The sequence below is a fragment of the Pelodiscus sinensis genome, chromosome 1, assembly GCF_052426305.1.
Source record: "Pelodiscus sinensis isolate ZL-2025 chromosome 1, ASM5242630v1, whole genome shotgun sequence".
NCBI classification, from domain to species: Eukaryota; Metazoa; Chordata; order Testudines; family Trionychidae; genus Pelodiscus; species Pelodiscus sinensis.
In genome coordinates this window covers 181,708,814-181,729,602 of record NC_143052.1, presented here as the reverse complement: position 1 = coordinate 181,729,602, position 20,789 = coordinate 181,708,814, and the positions used below count along the sequence as shown (strand labels likewise).

Sequence of the window (20,789 nt, the reverse complement as noted above, 5' to 3'; positions counted from 1 at the left end):
TCTTTCAACAGAGGGATGTAAATTAGACACTTTGAAATTGTAAATGAAGCCGGGATTTGAATTTCCCACGCTTCATTTGCATAATTGCGTCATGGTGCTCTTTCGAAAAAGTGCTATTTCAAAAGTGAAACCACAGTCTAGACACGGTTCTTTCAAAAATAGAATCCTTTTTTGAAAGATCCTGTAAACCTCATTTTGATCCTGTAAACCGCGTCTAGACTGTGGTTTCACTTTCAAAATAGAGCTTTTTCAAAAGAGCGCCATGATGTGATTATGCAAATGAAGCATGGGAAATTCAAATCCCAGTTTCATTTGCAATTTTGAAGAGTCTAATTTACATCCCTCTGTTAAAAGATGTACCCCTCGAGGAGACTTCACACACTCATCCTACTCCCAGGCCAATAAGTTAGCTGGTTGTGGTCAACTTCTTGCTAGCACACTTACAAATATCACCTATTTTTTCTAACCTAGACAGTGCCCACATGAGTTTGTTATTTAATAGGTAGCATTGAAGTCACTATTTAATAGGTTGTATTGAAGTCACTTACGGCAAAGCCATACATCTTTTTCAATGACTACAGACCTATGTTCTATAGAATAATATCAAGCATTATGTAGACTTGTATGTGCACGAACAAGTGAAAGAACATTTTAAACAACCTGATTGGCTTCTTAATAGGGCATGTTCATGTGCTCGCTCACTTTTTTTCTCCACCCCTAATTTTTTATTTTTCTGGCAATATATTATTTCCCATCTAATGAACCATCTAATTCTTGAGGAACATAAAATATTTTAAACTTAAGAAACAACAAATAATCTGGTAGCACTTTAAAGACTAACAAAACCTATTGATGGTCTTATGAGCTCTCATGGGCTGAAGAAGTGGCCTGTACCCATGAAAGCTCATGATACCATCTGCATGTTTTGTTAGTCTTTAAAGTGCTACCAGAGTATTTGTTGTTTTAAGTTTATCCTGTACAGACTAACTCGTTTACGCCTCTGAAGCTAATAAAACATTTTGTTGACATTAAGTTACTAAAAATGACTTTGTATTTATCTGCTTATTATACCTTTCAATGCTGTGCTTTTGATTATTGCACTGTCTTATTGCAGTTTATCACAAGCATTATTTACAATGTTTTCCATCTGAGAAACGTATTGCATTTTTTAACAAAATACCACAACAAGATGATATGCACTATTATTAGAGTAGACAGAGAGACCTTGTTGTCTTAAAATCACAACTGCCCCAAACCAAATGTATGGTAGTGTTTTGGAGTGGTATGGATATTGGGTAAGTATGCATGTGTTTAATGGAAATTTAATTGTTATGCAATTAAATTCCCTAGTCAGGATAGGAAACCTTTGTCAGAATGAGTATCATTTCACATTTCCACAATTGTATTAAGCAAACATAACATTTGAGACTACATAAATGACAGATACTCTAATTATTGTTGATGGTAGATTAAATTTATGTTCATAGAGAGAGATGGAGCTTGGTAGATTCTATGAAGCAGTGGCTCTCCATATTTCCAAATTATAGTACCCTCTCAGGAGTCATGTAAAGGTCTCGCTTAGAAAGCCAGACGTGAAAATATCACAGCACACTATTACTTAAAAATTGCTTGCTTTCTTCTTTTTACCATATAATTATAAAATAAATTAATTGGAATATAGAAATTACATTTCAGTATATAGCTCACACAAGTTGAAATTCTGTAATTCAGACTTCCCTGGTCCAGCAACACCCCTGATCCGGCATTGTCAGGGTGACCTTTTGAGAGTACTCATGGAGAAAATCCACTGGGCTTGGATCCTGATGCTTAGATCACTGAGCCGGCAGCTGGGCCATGTGCTGCCATCCAGAACACACTAAGCAGAGGCAGGTGCAGGAGCAGCATCTTTTGAAAGTAAGATTAATTTGCCTGACCGGTTCCTCTGGCTCTGTGGGAGGGATATTTGGTTGGAGGGGGGGGGGGAAGGGGGGGTGCTGGGTTGCTTAGCACTGAAGGAGAAAGATTTAGTGGAGGGCTCTGGGGTTGCTTGTCTCTGAAGGAGGGGGTTTTGGTTGTGGGAGATGCTGGGGGTGCCTGGCTCTGACAGTGGGGGGAGCAGGGGAGAGGAATGAATCGGCCTGCGGGGAGTGGGAATGACCCGGCCATATGTAGATCTTGGGATGCTGCCCCTGTTCCCACCTCCACCCCGCAAAGCATAAAGCATGAGTTAGTCCAGCCCGGGGACTCTATTGTCCCCCCCACACATACCCTCAAGTAGTTGCGAACTGTCTGGCTGATAGACACACTCATGCAGCCTGAGCACATTTACCAGCCAGGCAGTTTGAAACTACAAACTGATACATCTAGTAATAAAACAACTTACCTAGGGTACGTCTAAATTACATGCCTCCGTCGACGGAGGCATGCAGATTTGTGTATTCGAAAAAGGGAAATGAAGCTGCGATTAAAATAATCATGGCTTCATTTACATTTACATGGCTGCCGCCCTGAGCCGACAAACAGCTGATCAGCTGTTTGTCCGCTCAGCACGCTAGTCTGGACGCTCCCCTGCCGACATCAAAGCCCTTTGTCGGCAGCCCCGGTAAACCTCATCCCACGAGGAATAACGGGGCTGCTGACAAAGGGCTTTGATGTCAGCAGGAGAGTGTCCAGACTAGCGCGCTGAGCGGACAAAAAGCTGATCAGCTGTTTGTCGGCTCAGCGCGGCAGCCATGTAAATTTAAATGAAACCACGATTATTTTAATCGCAGCTTCATTTCCCTTTGCCTACAACCCTCATCTACATGGCTCCATCGATGGAGCCTTGCAGTCTAGACACAGCCCTAATGAGAAAATACCAGACATGTTATATGTCTGGTATTTTCTCAGTTTGTTTTTTATGTGTTTATATTTTTGAGCTGCAAAAAGCAGTATTGAAAAAAAAGGGTTCCAACTAAAGTAAAAAGTTTGGGAAACCCTGGTCTAACCAGCTTTCTGTCTGACTTACAGTCCATTTATCCAATCCATATTCCTTAACTTGCTGGCAGGAATATTGTGGGTGACCATATCAAAAGCTTTGCTAAAGCTGGCACTGGGGGTTTTGGGAGGACCAAAAACAACTTATTTGAATATTTATCATTTGATTAATGAATACGCAAATATGCAAATGAACATTACCGGTTCTCCAAAAGTTCGTGAATGGATTTACTGGTCCCCGTGTCAAAAAGTTTGGGAACCCCTGAAGTACAGCATAAGATTCTACAAGGCCAAAAACACTGCAAAAACAGCTTCTCTCCAGACACAGTATCATGGCATTTTCACATGTGTTCCTCAAAACCATAATTTTAAATTTTTACTCACATTACTACAAACCATAATTCATTACATTTGTTTAAATCTCAGAAAAATGGTTTTTGTTTAATGATTTGGTGAGGCTTTTATTTTATCTGCACTAGTTTTCTGCTCCCTAATATTGCACCAGTTTTGGATAATATTTTTATTTCCTTATAGAATTAGATGCCGCATAATACCTTGAAATCGGACTTTTTGACACTGAAAAACTCTTAACAATTTTCCTCAAACTAAAATATAAATTCATATTCATACTAGAAAAGTTGTGTACTTATTAACACATTACTATCAACTTGTTTGCTCCCAGATTTTAGTTTAAAGGTATGTGAGGTAGTCACATAAAAACTCGGGTTAGGATGAAGTCTCATGTTAACCAATTAACATCACTGTGATATTGTTGTAATTAATAGTCTTGCACTTTCAAACAAACATTATGAAAGAATTTGTTTAAAGCAGGAAGCATCTACAAATAACATGCTCCACAGAAGTTCTTCTGTGAACCCCAGGGAGTCAAGTCTTCCAGGGATGGTTGAGCAATATCTGGAGACTGATCCATCAAACACAAGAAAATAATCCTCACTTCCTGTCAGTTTGGAAGCAGAAATCTACCGGAGGGAAGGGGAGGAAAGAGAGAGAACTACTGAGAGCCTTCAAGAGCACTCTTCCAGAATGTATCACTATTTTTACAAAAACCTCATATCATTGTTCTGAGACAAACACCTGAAAAATATGTATAGCCTAAGCTATATCTTTGAATGCATCTTGAAAAGTCATCTGGACAAGAAAAGCAGTGTAAAGATCAGGTACACCCATAGTACTCCATTCCTGGATGTAGCTATATGCTGCTCCATGCACTGAGGTAAACAAAAACAGCCTGAAGAGTGTTCTAAATATACAAGTCTGATGCAAGCAATGCCTGGACATATATATTTTTTATCCAATCATACATCTCCATAGTGACATTAGTGATCAGATGTCACAGTAATAAAATATCTGAGCTTTGTTTATCTTAGTGCTTTCAGTGCTACCACCATTAGTACAGGTGTTCCATGAGATACTTCTATTCTAAAATGTCCTATTATAGATACTACCTTAGGGTATGTCTACACTAGCCACTGTAGTTCGAACTAGGGTGGCTAATGTAGTCATTCGAATTTGCAAATGAAGCCGGGGATTTAAATATCCCAGGCTTCATTTGCATGTTCCCGGGTGCCGCCATTTTTAAATGCCTGGTAGTTCGAACTACCTGCCTGCAGCTACACACGGCATGGGCTAGGTAGTTCGAATTAAAGCTCCTAATTCAAACTACCGTTACTCCTCATTGCAGGAGGAGTGTAGTCATACCCTTAGAGTATAGGAAACAGACAATGCCTCAAAGAATGTATTCAATTACTGACAGAATTATAATGAAAATACTGTAAGGACATGACTCTGGTGTCCTGATTAAGGTTTAGAACTTCCTGGAATATGGCATCAGATATTATAAATTTTACTTACCTATTTTTCTTTCTAGACCAGCATTAGTAAACATCAGCAGGAATAACAAGGAGTCCTGTGGCATTTTAAAGACTATCAGATTCATTTGAGCATATGTTTTCAAAGCATCTGATGACATGGGTTTTTGCATATGAAAACGTATGCCCAAATGAATCTGGTAATCTTTAAAGTGCCACAAAACTCGTTGGTGTTTTTGCGGAAACAGAATAACATGGCTACCTCTCTGATAGTTATCAGCAGGAATGCACATAGATCTAAACAGTTAATTTAGCAAATAGATTTCTATGATGGACGTGAGAAAGAGAAACTATGATGACAATTTTTTTATAAAGGCAGTCCCTGACTTACGAGGATCCGACTTACGTTGGATCCGCATTTGAGAACGGGGCTTTTCTCGCCCCGGAGCTCGCGGGCGGTGGGACCGCCCAGAGCGCAGCGGTCCCGCCACCACGTCCTCCAGGGCGAGAAAAGCTACTCCGGGTCTCCCTGGTGTGCTGGGGGGGACTCCCCAGCACAGCAGGGAGACCCGAGCAAAGCCGCACAGGCAGCGGGACCTCTGCGCCTCCGCAGCTTTGCTCAGGTCTCCCTGGTCTGCTGGGGGGGAAGGGGGCGCAGCTAGTGCGCCCCCTCCCCAGCAGACCAGGCTTTTGTTGCGGGACGCCTGGGGTAGAGCAGCTGGGGTGCTGCCGGGTTGGTCCTGAGGGGACCTACCCGGCAGTGCCCCAGGTGTTCTGTCCCAGGAGTCCAGATTCAGCCGCTGTTGAAACTGATCAGCGGCTGATTCCAGGAAGCCAGGGGCAGAGCAACTCTGCCTAGGGCTTCCTGTAGTCAGCCGCTGATCAGTTTCAGCAGCGGCTGAATCTGGAGCCAGTTCCAATTTACATACAAATTCAACTTAAGAACAAACCTATAGTCCCTATCTTGTACGTAACCTGGGGACTGCCTGTAATACAAGAATGGATATTTAATAAAATAAGTTTCTAAAAATGGCAAAATTCAACTCATTCGTGTAAAAGACTATCCAAAAACCACACAATACAGGGCTTAATCCCATGGGCATAAATCTCTTGACTTTAATGGCAGTTGGATTATTCCCATATTGTAAAATAGAAGAAATATGTCATCATTCCCACATTTTGCCAAACATTTATACACCACACAGTTTCTTAATTTTTTTTATATCTGAAGGTTTTTTTTTCTTTACTTGTTTATTTTAATAGGATTCTCTGCCAACTTGGCTCCAGAGTAGAAAACATTACAGCACATGCACATGCAACATCTTAGGAGATAAAACATCATATGCTTTCTTCCCTGTTTATTTTTTATTCATGTTAATTAAACATTTTCTGCAGAACATGATAAAATTACTTAGCCCCAAGCTACAACCATTGTTTTCAAAAGCAGAGAAATAATAAACTCTCTCAGTGCTTACTCTAAAACTTGTGATTTTTGTTGGGGAAAAGTTTGCATGGAATAAAATAGCAGAAAGAAATAGATAACAATCACAAACAGCTACATAAATATGCTATTGTTAAGTTGAAGTCCAGATTTCTATTGTACTTTTAAGTTCCCTCATCCTTCAGTGAGCACCAAAAATTGGAGCAACAAAAGGAATAAAAGACAGATCTTGGCTACCTCCTTTTGAATGACAGTTCAGTTACCTGCCTTCTCTTCTTCCCCTCTTCAGTAACCACAAAATGTACTACATGTCTTATGTTGCATGTTTTGCTGGAGATTAAGTGCACATGGGCAAAACGAGTGGTTGTGTAATACTTTAGGGTGCGCCTAAGCAGCACCCTAAAATCGAAATAAGATACACAATTTGCACTGTGCAAATTGCGTATCTTATTTCAAATCTATTTAGAAATAGCTTATATTGAAATTTGGCTCATCTACTCAGCACTAAATTTCAAAGTAACACGCTATTTCAAGACATCCCTCGACCCTCGTGCAACGAGGTTTTCCGGGATGGTGAAATAGTGTGCCTGTTATTTTGAAAAATATTGTAAATGCAGGGTAGTTATTTTGAGATACCTCCAGTATCCTGAAATAGCTGTGCAGTGTAAACATACCCTTAGATATTAACTCTCTCTCACTCTCTCATACATTTTTGTGGGCACGACCCACTTCTTCAGATGAGTGCAGCAAAATGGACTGAATCCCTCTGAGACTTTTAAATGGCCAAGACAGTTTCTCTGATGATATTACACATAGCAGGCTAAGTGTCAACGTTGTTTCAGTGGCCTGAAACAATTTGTGTTGTTGGTGATGTATTCTGTAGTAGCTATCATAGATATCTCTACTTCTATCTCACACTCACACTTTCAGTCTTATCTTGGTGTTTTTGCGGAAACAGAAAGGAAGAAAAAGATTTGAACAGTTAAAGAAATAAGAGGGCAAGTGGAAATACTTAGAGTCTGAGCAGAAAAGAAAATCAGAGAAGGAAGAGAAAAAGTGAGGCGGATTGAGAGTGAGATTTAAGAGTTGAACAAACCAGTAAGAGCTGGTGTTAAATGTCGGCAAATCTACACTAGGAAATTATTTCGAAATAACAAAAATTGATATAACTCCCGATTTAACACAATGCTATGCACTCCATCAGCTAGATGAGGGAGCAGCACAGGGCATCATGCTTACTCACCAGCTGGTCCCAGGTGGCTTTCCTTTGTTCCTGGTCATCCCAGTGTTCCTCCCAGTCTGCCTGATGCTCCTCCCAATGGCAGCCAACTCCTGGCTCTCTTGCAGGCAGGACATCTGTTCCAGCATGAGGTCATTGAGGGTTCTTTTCTGCCTAAGGATCTGCATAAGTTGAGTAGATGGAGTGGGAGGTGGGAACATACCTAGCTTGCAGCTTGCCCTGCTGTGAAGAAAAGTTACAAGAGCAGTCATCTCAGGAGACACTGTGTATGCAGCCTAGCCCTAATTTCTGAGCCAACACTGAAGGTCTCAGTTCAGACAATGGCAATGTGTTTCAAACAAGGCCATATGTTGCCTAGATGCTGGGCACTTTCCAGAAAGGGCACAGATACTCCAGGAAGCATGGCCTGGGGCCAAGCGAGTTTGGGAAGGTACCAGCCAGGTCAGGAGCCTGTGGGCAGAAGCAGGGGAGGGGGGGAACAGGGCAGTTCAGCTTCCTTCTGTGTCCTGCACACACCAGCTCTGGCAATGGTGGCATCCCACAGAGAGAGAACTTCTATCCCTGCCTGCTGGAGGGTGGGGGTAGAGGGTTTGAGAAGGTGTGTGAGCAGCAAGATACCACTTCTCAGAAAGAGTGATAATTGATTCCCCTCTTCTTCCTCCCCCAGCAGGTTCTCAAGCATGAGATCAGTCTCCTCCGCATTGCTGTGCTTGACTGGGAGTGGATGCTGCCTGAGAACACGCTTGAGCCTGCGCTGTGTGCGGCACTGCTGTCTGGTTTCTTGATCCCCTTCTCTTTAGTGGTGGCTTGTTATGGAAAAGTGTCCCACCATGGAGGCCAGAGAAAGGCAGGAATCTTCAGGAACCTTGTGAGAAGGATGATGGGGTTCCTGTGTGGGTGCATCATGGAGCTGAGTGCTCCGGACTGGCACTCCATGTGCACCCAAATGCACAGGATGTTTTGCAGCTTCCCAGGCCGATTAGGCCAAGAGAGGAACGTGTGTCCCCTCGTAGCGTGCCACCTGCCCCCACGTGTAGATAGGAAAAGTTATAGAACTCACCTAATGTGTCCTCCCTGAGTTCATCCACATCCGGGAAAGATCCTGGGAAGGGGGGACTGGCTCCAGGATGGAAAGCAGGGTCTGGCTGGCGAGCGTGGTCACCTGGCTGGCCTCCTTATCCTCCTTCTCCTACATCACCCCTCCCTCCTAGAAGCTGATGCCAGGCATGTCTTGGACAGACTCCATGATCATGGTGGGGAGAAGTCAAAGTCCTCTCTGCTCCCTGGCCTTGAGGTAGGTCTGCTGGAGCTCTTTGATTTTCATCTGGCACTTGTCCAGTGTCCAGGTATGACCTTTTTTGGCCAGGCTGGTGGTAATCTGGCCATAGACTTCCACATTCCTCTTTCTGGTGCAGAGGTCCTGGAGGTTGGTCTCCTCTGCCCAGACCTCGATGAGGTCCAGGATCTCCACACCAGTACAGTCTGGAGCTCTCCTGCATCTCTGGCCAGTGACACCCAAGCAAGCAACAGGAGTGCTGGCAGCCATGGGAGGCTCTGAGAGAACTTTGGGGTTGCTCATGGCTCTCTCTCTGGTTACAGTCTCGCATGGGGCTTGCAAAGCTGGCCACATGCAAGAAGCCCTTCTTCTGCTGCCTGCAGTTTTAAGTTCTGCAGGGAGAAGGGGAGTAGTGGAGATGCCAGGTGTGACCAAAGAAGTCAGAGCTGCAACTGTGAAAGGCCTTCAGGGGCCAATTATTTTGAATTAGCAGTGGTGGAGAGTCCACACGAATGCTATTTTGAGATAACTATTTCAAATTAGTGTTACTTTCTAAGGAAAGAAGGAATACAGATTTTGAAATAACCAGCCCGTTATTTTCAAACAACAGGTTTGGTAGTGTGGACAATCCCCTTATAAATTCAACCTAAGGGGGGGTATTTCAAAATAATTCCCTAGTGTAGATCAGGGATGAGATGCCTGACTAATGTGCCATTGGAGCAGACTAATTCCTTTGGGTTTACTCCACAGACAGACAGACAACTCCTTTGGTAATACCTGACCACTCTTCCCCCTCCACTTCCAGCTTAGACAATTGTTTTAAAAATAATAAATGCTCAGAAACGTAGGTGACACGAAGTATAAGGATACAAGGACTTCTGAAAACATCTGAAGTCAAACACTTGGGATCTGATTTACATTGACTTCAGTAAATACTTTAGATCAAGTCATAGTGGCAACAGCCTGCACTTTGAAGTACAAGAATAAATAGCCAAAAAAGGTAGTAGGCAGTTCAACTATTCTAACCAATGCCAAGGGATCACACCCAGACTCAGTTATAAAAAGGGCCTTAAAGCCACTTATACAATTCTGAGTCATACAGTGCCAATGAGCCTTTCATCAATAATTGGCATTCATTCCCTATAATTATTATAACACAAAACAAAAATCTGCTTTCACTTATGATGAAACAAAAGCAAAGGAGTTGATGCATGGGTTTTTGTTTTGTACTATTTTATCTGATAAAATCATGTAGAAATATAAAAAATGTGCAATGTAATTAATATGTGAAGTTTTCTTAGCTCTTCATTCAGTCTACAACATCTGATACAAAATAAAAAGAAAGGGGTGTGTGTGTGTGTCAGACAGAAAGAGAGATGAAATATTTATATATGATTATATTATCAAAATAATAACTTATGTGCAAGCACATTTTCATTACAGTAATATGGAAATATACATTTTTTAATTCCACAACAATCATTGTGTAATTCATTGCCAGGATATGTTGTGAAAGCAAAAGTATAACTGGGTTTAAAGAAGAATTAGATACCTTCACAGAGGCTAGGTAATTGCCAAGATAGGCAAGGATGCAAACCCAGCTCTGGGTGACCTTAAACCTCCGTTTGCCAAAACAGAGATTGGAAGACAAAGGATGAATTATCCAGCAATTGCCATGTTTTGTTTGTTCATAGAAACATAGAAAATTAGGATTGGAAGAGCCCTCAGGAGGTCATTTAGTTCAACTCCCCCTGCAGAAAACATGACCAACCTTAACTAAATCATTCCACTGCATAAAGTATGGCAAAAGACTTCCTTGGCTTAACCAGATTTTGCATGATCTAAAAATCAAAAAGGAGTCCTATAAAAAATGGAAACTAGGACAAATTACAAAAGCAAACAATACTGATATGCAGGGGCCAGATGAGAAAGGTAAAGGCAACAAAGTGAGCTCAAACTAGCCACAGATAAAAAGGGTAACAAGAAGAATTTCTACAAATATATTAGAAGCAAGAGGAAGACCAAGGACAGTGTAGGTCCACTGGTCAGTGAGGAGGGAGAAACAGTAACAGGAAACTTGGAAACGGCAGAGGTGCTTAATGACTCCTTTGTTTTGGTCTTCACCAATAAGTCTTATGATGAAAGAATGCCTAACATAGTGAATACTAGTGCAAATGTGTAGGTTTAGAAGATAAAATAAAAAAATAAGTTAAAAATCACTTTGAAAAGTTAGATGTCTGCAAGTCACCGGGGCTTCATGAAACACATCCGAGAATGATCAAGGAGCTGATAGAGGAGGTATCTGATCCTTTAGCTATCAACATTGAAAAATCATAGAAGATGGAAGACCGGAAAAGTACCCATCTATAAATATAGTGCCCATCTATAAAAAGGGAAATAAGAACAACCCAGGAAACTACAGACCAGTCTGTTTAACTTCTGTGCCAGGAAAGATAATAGAGGAAGTAATTAAGGAATTCATTGGCAAACACTTGGATGAGAATAGGCTGACAGGGCCTATCATGTCAAACCAATCTGCTAGCTTTCTTTGATAGGATAACGAGTCTTGTGGATAAGGGAGAAGATCAATAAATCAGGCAAATACAACAGAGGGGCTGTGTCTACACTGGCATGATTTTGCGCAAATACTTTTAATGCAAGAGAGCGTCTTTTTGCGTTAAAGTATTTGCGCAAGAGAGCGTCTATTCTGGCATGTGCCTTTGAGCAAAAGATTTGCTTTTGCGCAAAAGCATCCAGGCCAGTGTAGACACTTTCTTGTGCAAGAAAGCGCCGATGGCTATTTTAGCCATTGGGCTTTCTTGTGCAAGAAATTGATGTTACCTGTCTACACTGGCCTCTTGCGCAAGAACACTTGCACAAGAGGATTTATCCCTGAGCGGGAGCGTCAGAGTATTTGCGCAAGAAGCACTGATTTCATACAGTAGAACGTCAGTGTTCTTGAGCAAATACTCGTGGCCGGTGTAGACAGGCAGCAAGATTTTGCGCAAAAGCAAGTGCTTTTGCGCAAACTATTGCTAATATAGTCATAGCCAGGGTGTGTCTATACTACAGGGATTTTTCGAAAAAAGTGGCCTTTTTTCAAAAAATCTTTATCTGTGTTTAGACTGCTGCCACTTTCTGTTGATAGTAAATCGAAAGAACGCGGCGGTTTTGATGATGGCGGTAAACCTAGTTTTACAAGGAATAATGCTATTTTCGACAAAAATCTGTTGAAAAAAGGTATGTGTGGACACAGGAAAGGATTTTTTTTTTAAATAAAGGCCTTCAGAAAGATGTCCTGGTGGACACTCCTTGCCAGACCTTTCACCTCTATTGTTCCTGCCTATAGCCATCTTTTAAAGACACAGGGATCCAGGAGTGGCATTGTGGCAGCAAACCAGCTCCAAGCAGGACCCTGACTGCTTGGCTCTTGCTGGAAGGCCACTCAGAGCTATGTCCCAGGCACAAGACTCCCCAAGACCTTTCTACCCCTTCCAAGGACTCATCCCCAGATCAAGCCTGGGGCACCAAACGCCGGGCACCTTCATGGTCTGGGCCTGAGATCAAAGCCCTCTGGGAGCTCTGGTCCAAGGAGGAGTCTCTGCAGGCCCTGCAGTCCAGGAGGAGAAATGCAGATATTTATGCCTGAATGGCTGATGGCCTTTCAAAGAAAGGCTACCACTCCCATACATTAGACCAAGTCAGAGCAAAGGTCAAGGAGCTGCGGCAGGAGTATGTTAGGGCTTGTGAGCTCAGCTCCCGCTCTGGGGAATGTTGCCTGGGCATAATACAAAATGGAGTCTGAGGGGTTCTCTTTCCCTCAGAGCAACTTTCCCGCCAAACCAGGTGGAAGAAAATTGTGCACTCAGCACCAAATCTGTGCACTCAGTACCAAAAGCTGTGCACAGCGCCCCATTTGCCTGTGTGCGCATCCATCCTTTGCACATGGCACTCAATTTCTTATGCATCCGGCTCTAGTTCTCTGCACCCCTCTCCCTTCAGGGTTTTTCCCGCCTTGAAAGGTTATAAACCCTTGTCAAGGAGCACTCGTGTTCTTTGGCTCCCTTCATGTCCTGTGCATGCGTCTGTGATTCATCATCATCCCCCTGCGTTGTTGTCTACCCCGAGGAGGCCAAGATTCCAGCCTGCAGTCTGATAAGACTCCCCATTGCTAGTGATTCTATTGGGAATAAGGGAAGCCTTTTCCGTTCCCACTAAGACTTTGGGACTTAGAACACTGTCTCGCTTACGGGATACTCGGACAGGATCCGGTGATCCACCAAGCGTCAGCTCGTAGATACAGGATACCAGGCCGAATCTGGCTTCTGGGAGAGGGCACCTTAGGCTTTAATTAAATTGCATAGCACACAGCACAGCAATTGTTTACCTCAGCTCTCCGGGTAACATCCGGAAGATCCGGGCAATGTGTGCCCGGCCTGACCACCTGACACAAATGTCTGTGAATTGTCACCGGTAGTTGACCAGGGCCTGCAGCACAATAGAAAAGTAGCCCTTTCTGTTAATGTACTGGGCAGCTTGATGGGGTGTTGCACCGTCGGGATGTGAGTTCCATCAAGTGCTCTACAGCAGTTTGGAAATTCTAGCCCCGCAAATCCGGCAACGATGGTATCCAGGTCTCCGAGGCGGACAGTCCTGTGAAGCAGCTCTGAAGTCATGGCCATAACCACCTGCAGAAAGGGACAAATAGAAACACACATAACAGGAAATTAGAGGAGTTGCCTGAGCTGATGAGAGGTGCTCCCCCACCCTTCCCCTCCCAGACCCCAAGAGCCCGCTCTCAGGAATCTCCTCCCCCCCCCGCACCACACCACTCCCACCCCATCCCCTATTCCCACTGCCTGATCCTGACTATCCCCCTTGTCCACCCCCCCAGTGGATTGTCCCCAGAGAATGACTTACCTTCATCAAGACAGCCCCAACAGTAGACCTCCCCATGCAAAACTGGTGTCCCACTGAGCAATAACTGTCGGGGGTGGCCAGCTTCCACAGGGCAATAGCAACTCATTTCTCCAGGGGGGTTCTGGGCTGCCAGTGGGTGTCCTGGCATTCTAGGGCAGGGTCAAGCCAGGCACACAGCTCCTGGAATGTGGACTTCCGCATATGGAAGTTTCAGAGCCAAGCCTCTTCATCCCACTGCTCTATAACAAGATAGTCCCACCAGTCTGAACTGGTGTCCAGCCTACAAAATTGCCTCTCCAGGAGTAAGTTAGGTGGCAAGGGCAGTGGGGCTGCAGCTCAAGTGAGGGGCTCAAAGCTAGGGTCTGAATCCAGATCTGCCACAAACATCATGAAGGTCTCATGGAGTTGCAGCAGAACTTGAAGCACTACAGAGTGGGGCCATTGCCTGCCCAGGGGCAGCTACGGCTCCATGGCAAAAAAACAATTCAAAGCACAAAAAACAACCAGGAAAAAAAATGCAGAAAGCAGGGCACTCAAAGCAAGCACTGCAGAAGCTTTGCCATCCCTCTAGGAGATAGGAAAGCCAGCTGCAGAAGCAGAGGAATGGCTGTTCAGGGGGGTCCCTTTAAGCACGCATCTCTGCAAAGAGTATGCTGCAGGACCTGGAAGTAAAGGCTGCCCCCATACCCTGGCAGAAGTGCTTCCAGGTGCCCTTTTTTCAACAGAGCATCCAGGCAGTCTGGATGCTCTTTTTAAAAAAGCAGGTCACTTTTTCAATCCGCTTAGTGCAATCTAGATGCTCTTTTTCGAAAAAGGCTTTTTCAAAAGTATCCTAGACAATATAGCTTAGCGACAGAGACTGAGTCCATATGGAAGAATCAGGACAAAACTGTAACTGTCATGAGACAAAATAGATCTATAAGAAACTGCAGTTAAATGTTGAACTGATGTAGAATGATCCCTTCCCAGGTTGGAGGAGTTGTATTTGCCATCAAAAAATTAACAAAAAATTCCTGACCAGCTCTAGCAATTATGAAGATATGCAGGTACTTTAAGCTTCTAGCTGTAGACCAGCAGTATGTATAAATAGAAGGCTTCTGTTGTGTAGGTTATTTTAATAGATAAACATACCTTTCATGGTTTATTGTTTTAGCACAAGTAAGCATAAAAAGATCTATCTAACACTGTAGCTTGCATTTCACATCCAAGTATGATGTACTACTCATGGTTTGAGGCAAGGGGGAGGAATCACACTGCTTAAGTATCAGGTTCAATTCGTGATGGGGCTTACTCTGCCATTGTACATGGATCAGATTATATCTTACCCTGTAAACAGTAAAATATGATTTCTTCTGCATCAGATAGTTTATATCTGCATTAGCCATATTCACAGACAATGGAAACTGGTCAGAAAACTGCCCTAAGAGGAATCCAGGAATTTCTCAGGAACATGAGGATTCCACAGGAAATGTAAAGCCAAGATATCCAGTTCTACAGCATATAGTCTCCCTCAGACACTGCAAGCAGGAGTAGAGGATCCTCATATTCCAGAGGAATTGCTGGATTCTTCTTAGGGCAGCTTTCTGACCAGTTTGCATTGTATTTTATACTCCTGTTTTCTCCTGTAAGCAGGGTACCTTTGTTGGATTACATTTTGCATGAAGCACTGAGGCTGAGCCTGTGTCACTTAGAGAAGCTTCGGATGACACAAGTTAGACTGTTTTGACTCTAGGCCTATTCAAGAATGGAGAAGCAGAATGGTAACTTGTAGCATTCATTTCCTACCTCTTTAACTGAGTCAAGTATCAGTTCAATGTAGCAGAAGTTCAGCTCCATGATCACTATACAGAAAAAAAAAGGTGGGTGGACATAGGCAGATGCGACAAAAGGCCCTGTGGATTATATTGGCTAAGTCAGTAATACTTCTTGCAAGTCATAGGCTGTTTTCCTTTTTTTTCTTTTTCATATCTTTACCTCTCCAACTTTACCCCCAGTCCAAATCAGATTACAGCTGAGTGATTTTTTTCAGCGGCATCACCAAAAAAATCTAAAACCAAAATATGGTAAGTTTGAAATAACAATGAATTTCCAAAAGTTTATCTTCCTACAACAATGGAAAAAATTGCTTGGGATGGATGAAAGTTTTAAAAATTCTGAAATGTTAATTTAAAAATATGTAAGTTAAAATGTCATTTCAAAACTGTGTCGTGTTCATTTTGAAACATGTAAACCACACTTCAGCATTTCCTAAAAAATCTTTTTTTTTGGATGAAATAATAAATAGACCTACATTTGCTTGTACTTTTGATGTTCCAAAAATCCTATTTTTGACAAAATTACTATTCACCAGAACATTTTACCCACCTCTACATTAAATGCGGGTATAAAAAGAAAATAAAAGATAAGAAAAGTGTGAAGGGGTTTTGAGGCAGAAGAGTTTATGGGAGGACAAAATGGAAAGAGAATGGCCAGGAAAGCTGGGATAGCCAAGAACAATGCATGATGATGAGCAGGTTAGTGAAATGGATCCATGATAGAGGCAAAGCAAGATAGTGGGTAACAAACGATGGATATCAGTGAACTGTTGGGTTGCTGGATAGTTGTGGATGGATAGGCAAAGACAAAACAAACATAGCTAACCTCAATCCAAGTGTAGCCAAGAGCAAAAAAAAAAATCTTTTATACACTAAATGTAATGAATATTAAATAATGAGAACTTCTAAGATAGCCCTAAGAGGGGTTATTTGGGAAATGCAAATCTGGAAGACAGCCAGTGACCTGTGCAGCTAGAGGCCATATCCGTGACATTTTACTTGGTAATCTGCACAACCTACATATGCACATAACTGAATGCTTTGCAGTCAGGATAATTTATCTGGTTGTCAGCTGCTGCGATGATGAGAATTTAGGTGTTGTTAATTGCACACAGGACAGATGGAATCTGAGCTATAAAGCAGAACTGATGATTTTCTGATGGTACTCTGTTTCTCTTTGAAAACTAATATGTTGACTACCTCTGAGAACAGCAGTGGAAAAAACGGATCTCTACATGCTAGGTGGTTTAACTGTCTGACACCTGTGGTGTCTCCCATGGTTATTGGGAGGGTATTCTATCAACAGGATGCAAGGCTGTGTTGCCTTGGCAACCACAGATGATGTATATGTACTGTGTTTGACTCTCCAAACACCATTGCTGCTCCTCCCTGAAATTTAATTGTTGGTCAAACCTCTGTTTCTTGAAAGCCTATTCCAGTAAAATTTTTATAAAAATACTCCTCTGCCTATTTTTACAGTAAAAATATCCTTTCAATCATGGATATTCATTCTTTATAAACAAAAAAAAGGCAAAAAAAAAAAAAAAGATATTCTGCAGTTCTCCAGATTGCATGCCCTTCATGGTAGACATTCTTCCCAGATAGACTTAAGAGGGTATTTGTTACAACAACAAAACTACCCACCATAATTCAAAAAGTGAAGAGGACCAGACAGGGAGAATGTAACATAATCTTGATCTGTAAGTAACACCTCTTCAATATAGAGCAAACATTGGAATATGGGCAACATGTCTTTAAATCTAGAACAAACACTGAGAGGAAAAATTGCTGTAGCTTACACCTTGGGAATTTAATAAATACCTAAAAATATCAGTTCACAAGGCATAGTGATGAAAAGAGTCATAATTTCTGCAGACATCATGAAGCTTCCTAGACACCAATAATAATACTGTAAATGAGACAGGAGATTTATCACATATAAGTAATTCAGTTTCAACATAATAATTAATGAGGAGTCCAGTTGCACCATAGAGACTAAGGCTACATCTAGACAACAAGCCTCTTTAGAAAGAGGCTTTTTCAAAAGAATCTTTCAAAAAAGCTTCTTTCAACAGAGATCGTCTAGACAGCAACCAGTATTTTCAAAAAAGAGAGCTTGTTTTTTGACAGAAAGCATCCAGGCCAGTCTGGATGCTCTCTTTCAAGAAAGCACTGTTTGAGTTCAATAACACCTTTTTTCAAAAGAGCACTTTTGAAAAAAGGCATTATTCCTCATAAAATGAGGTTTTCCGTGATCGAAAAAACTGCTGAATTCTTTCCACTTAATTTCGAAAGAACACAGCAGCAGTCTACACGCAGGTGAAGTTTTTTCGAAAAAAGGTAACTATGTGTAGTCTAGACACACCTTAACAGATTTATTAGGGCACAAACTTCAGTGGGTAAAACCCACTTCATCAGATGAACTGGAGCGGAAGTTACAGAGGCAGGGGGTATAGTTATAAGTACGAGTATAAGAAAAGAAGGAAGCTGCCGATCAAATGTAGGTCCAGTGTTAATGATGCCACTCAAGTCAGCGTGGATGTGGCTCATTCCCAGCAGCTGATGGAATGGCATGACTACCAAGATAGTGAATATAATTGAAAATATGCAACGGAAAATTGTATTAGAATGGGGCAGAAAATAAATGTGTCCAGTCAGGACACCCGTGCAAGCATCATTGTGGCTAATGCAAAATGTCAGGGAGGGCAAGATCATTAATAATGGCACAACTTGAGCATCAAACGGTCACAAACTATAAAGGCACTTGACTTCAGGGAGAGCAAGATTCATGACAGGAGGATCTCTGAAATTGTCTGGTAAAGGTCATTTAATGAGTGAAATAAATATGGAGAGGGAGCACATTCTCTAGTCATACAAGCATTACCATTTCTGAGATCAGTTCTATAACTTCAGTAGAGATTAAACTGACTCAAAACTCTTGAAGAATTTTAGACCAAAGCATGTATTTTAGACCTTTCACTATGATTCCCTCTCTGCCTTTGATGAATTATGTTTTTAATAAGCCTACTTTGATTTAGATTGTTTCTGAGTAGTATTTACTGCAAGAAAATGACTTTTGGCCTGTTTTGGTGATACTCAAATCACCCAGGGTACATCTAGATTGCATCCCTCTGCTGACAGAGGGATGCAAATCAAGCACATCAAAATTGCTAATGAAGCAAGGATTTAAATATCCCGCACTTCATTAGCATAAACATGGCCACCACTTTTTTTTGACAGGGAGCTTTGTCGACAAAAAGTGGCAGTCTAGACGTGGATCTGTCAAAAATAAACCCTTTTTGACAGATCCTGTAGTCCTCAAAAACCAGAGATGTGATTCCAACTGAGAGAAAGAGAGAGACAGGTAAATTTCCATTCTAAACAAAATGAAAACAAACTTTTCTGTGATCACATCTTATTCATAGTGAGCTACAATCTTTGCCCAAGCACATTTCTGATTTTCATTAAGCTACAAGCATCTCTAGCCTGTCAGACTAGGAGCTGCTGCTTTCACAAGCTTACAGAGTGCAATTCCCTCTGTCTGCAAAGTGTTAGATGCCAAAATGTCTTTTTGCTTCTGCTCACCACTAATCAAACCCATTGATTAGTTTCCTGAGTCATAATGACCACTACTGTTCTTCCCTTCCTATTGACTTCCCACCCCACTGCTGATTGATATGTAGATGAGGCTTCCTTTTCTTAAAAAAATTCCATAATGTTTAATTTACATTGGCGACAGACAGCTAGCTTCTTTCTTGTTTCTTTTATTCCTTTTATTTGGTCACTGATTTTAAAATATGAACTCAGTGACTATCCATAATGCCTCATACTATGTTATTACATGCATTTTATAAGGACAAAATCCACTAGTGTATAACAGTCTTTCATAAAAGACCATACTCCATACACTTTCATAGTACAACAAAATGGAGTACAATTGTTTGATTCAATTGCCTCAAGGTGACTCAACATAGTAGCTTGGGAGCACAGACATGTGTGCCAAGGGATTGGGAACCAATGATGGTGCATTACTCCAGGCCCACCATGTTCTCTTTGAGGCATGTCTCTCTGGCTGTCTCCCCCCTTCCAAGAAACAAGTGGTTCTTAGTCCCATGACTTGCCTGAACAGTCAACTGTAATCTTAGTCCAGTGGTCCCCAACACGGTCCCCGTGGGCGCCATGGCACCCGCAGGGACATTTGTGTGCACCCGCCAAGTGCTCGGTGCTGGCCTAGCCCCGGGCACATGGTGCATGCATCGTGCTGGAGTCTGCCCGGGTGCATGGTAAGCGCCGGCCCCGGGAGCGCCGCAAATTGGCCGCTCATGCCCCAGGCGCACGGCACTTGGAGGGTGGGAGGTGCCAGCCCCGGGTGCTTAGGAGGAGCACCGGCCCGGGTGCATGGCGCTTTGGGGGAGGAGGGGGCGCTGGCCCCGGGCGCGCAGCATTTGGAGGGGGCACCGGCCCCTGGCGCGCAGCGCTTGCAGGGGTGGGCCTGGCCCCGAGCACGCGGCTATGGGGGGCCCCGCCCCCGAGCACGCGGCTATGGGGGGGCGCCCGCCCCCGGGCATGCATGTGTCCCCACCCTCAGGCGCCCGGCAGGCGAACGGCCACGCACCCTGGCGCCCGGCAGCCTCTCAAGATAGAGTCTGGTTTTCCTCCTTGGGAAGTTGGGTTGAGAGGGACCCAAGCCCACTCCTGCTACTCTGGATCTGGGTCTAGGAGCTCTGTAGCTGACAATCACTTACTGCTCCTCCTGCTATTCCTGCTGCTTATTTTTCCGGAGTCATTTCTTCCACTGCCCCTGCCTCAAGACCTCAGTCTGGCCAGAATCAGCCAAGGGCCCCCCTATTGCTCTCCTAACCTGCCCAGCATTGCTGTATCTGAAGCGCTCCTTGGAAGCCAGTACTTCAGAGAGAGTGGCTGCTGCTTTGCTGAGCAGCCCTTTATATATGGGCTTCTTGGAGCAGCCTTCCCTTGACTGGCTCCCCCAATAAGCCCTTTCCTATTTGGATAGAGTTCTGCACAGCTTCTCTTACCTTTCTCCTACCTCTGTGGAGCAGTCACCCCATAACAATTATCTGCATACTTACTATTTACATTTCTTTATTTCGAAACACTCGTCTTTTAAATGTATTTTGTTCAGGACTCCAAAATCTTTACACTTTAATAAGCTGCGTACCATGGTTCTTACCTCTCTCACTTTCAGAAATTTCCGTCCTCTAGTCTATAAACGGACTACTGTTTGTTATTTTAAATAACCGTCTTTACATTTCCAAATCAAATACATGATTAT

At 42.9% G+C, this 20,789-nt stretch overlaps 1 long non-coding RNA gene across 1 annotated transcript in view; it reads left to right on the top strand.

The window, feature by feature from the left end:
• Positions 1–1,738: 1,738 nt before the first annotated feature.
• LOC112546769 (uncharacterized) overlaps positions 1,739–20,789 on the top strand; it is a 35,158-nt gene continuing 16,107 nt past the window's right edge. The window contains exon 1 of the long non-coding RNA XR_012901217.2: positions 1,739–1,914. This is a non-coding gene — a long non-coding RNA (uncharacterized LOC112546769). The remainder of the gene's footprint in view (positions 1,915–20,789) is intronic.